The 1,832-nt window shown below is 54.6% G+C and overlaps 1 pseudogene; it reads right to left on the bottom strand.

Moving 5' to 3' along the window:
• Window positions 1-760: 760 nt before the first annotated feature.
• On the bottom strand, window positions 761-879 carry LOC145524902 (5S ribosomal RNA; annotated as a pseudogene).
• Between the last annotated feature and the right edge of the window lie 953 nt (window positions 880-1,832).

Genomic DNA, 1,832 nt, shown 5'->3' with positions numbered 1-1,832 from the left:
CCCAGGACCCGAGCTGGGGCAGCCTCTTCTGTAGGACAGAGGGCATGGAAGTAGTTCTCAGTGGCCCCCGTTCTGTGCTTCCCCGTGGAGGTCAGAGGTCAGAGTCTACAGGGCTTCCTTGGCCAAGACTGGAACACACCCCCCCAGGAATGGCTCTCTGGCCTCCTGTGGGAGATAAGTTGCAAGGGCAGAGGGGGAAGGGGTGAGGTTTTGCAAAAATGAGCGAATTAGCTGGAAAAGGATGAATTTTTATTTTTGGTTTGTTCTCAAAGTGTCTGAGAGTCAAGCCAGAGGGAGGAGGAATGTGAGTTGAGCAATCGGATGTTCAGAGGGGCCCTCAGCTCACTGCCAAGGTCACCAGGGCTTGGAGATTCCTGCCCTGAGGTTGACCCGAGAGCCACTTCCTCCTCGGTGGCCCCCACGGTGGGGGCATCGCTCTGCCTTCCTAGTGGGAGGGGCCAGCCCGATGCCCACAGAGGAGCAGGGGGGAGTCTGCTCCAGTAACTGTGGGAAATGCCGATTCTCAGAGCAAATACAGGGACTTTTGATAGAGAAAGAAGAAAGATTAGTCACTCAGTCGTGTCCAAGTCTTTGCGACCCCACCAGGCTGTTCTGTCCATGAGATTCTCCAGACAAGACTACTGGAGTGGGGTGCCACTCCCTTCTTCAGGGGATCTATCTTCCCGACCCAGGGATCGAACCCGGGTCTCCTGCATCTCAGGTGGACTCCTTACCACCTGAGCCACCAGGGAAGCCCAAAAGCCTGTAGCACCCGGTGTTCCCAGGGGGTCTCCCGTCCAAGTACTAACCAGGCCCAACCCTGCTTAGCTTCCAAGATCAGACAAGATCGGGTGTGTTCAGGGTGGGATGGCCAGATAAGATCATGGGCGACACCAAAGGCAGGAGGGAGGGGCTGCCGCTGGGTCCTTTCAGGAAAGGGCTGAGATGCGGTGGTCTGCTCCATCTACATCTAGAGAAGATGAGCGTGTAAATCTCCAGGCTTGCTGGGGGCGCCTCTACTCCGTCAGGAGCACTTCCTGGGCAGAATTTCTGTCCAGGAGCTGCCTAGTGAGTGATGCTGCTGCTGCTGCTAAGTCGCTTCAGTTGTGTCCGACTCTGTGCGACCCCATAGACGGCAGCCCACCAGGCTCCCCCGTCCCTGGGATTCTCCAGGCAAGAACACTGGAGTGGGTTGCCATTTCCTTCTCCAATGCACGAAAGTGAAAAGTGAAAGTGAAGTCACTCTGTCATGTCTGACTCTGAGCGACCCCGTGGACTGCAGCCTACCAGGCTCCTCCGTCCATGGGATTTTCCAGGCAAGAGTACTGGAGTGGGCTGCCACTGCCTTGTCCACTAGTGAGTGATACTCCTATGCTAACTGCACAGCCCATGGATTTGTGACCTGGCCTTAAGTTACCTTCCTGCTGGCAGCACAGGGCTATAATTTGAAAGTGTTCCCTGGGAAGACTTCTTGTCATGCTTTGGAAGCTGCATCCCTCCATCTCCATTCCTTTGTCACTAAGTTCTAGGTCCTCAGAGACCTTTATTAGAAAGCGAGTATCTGCAAAGGAGAACAGTTGGACGTGTATCTGTCTGTCACACCCTAGTATAAACAAAGTTAGCACCAGCCTTTCTTGGTAACTACTGGCGGTGTGGAAATGGGCACCACTATAGAATATTAGACAGCTGAGGGACAATCTTGCCGTCTAATGTGGGGGCTGTGGGGAGAGTCCCTGGCAAGGGGTGGAGGTGCGTGACTGGCAGTAAGAAACTTTGCTTCTCCAGCTGACACCAAAAACCAAGCATTTCCCTTTCAGGGCCACGTGTGCTGA

This window comes from Giraffa tippelskirchi, chromosome 10 (assembly GCF_054371585.1).
Source record: "Giraffa tippelskirchi isolate mGirTip1 chromosome 10, T2T-mGirTip1v1.2.pri, whole genome shotgun sequence".
Taxonomy (NCBI): Eukaryota; Metazoa; Chordata; class Mammalia; order Artiodactyla; family Giraffidae; genus Giraffa; species Giraffa tippelskirchi.
This window is presented reverse-complemented; position numbering and strand designations above follow the sequence as displayed.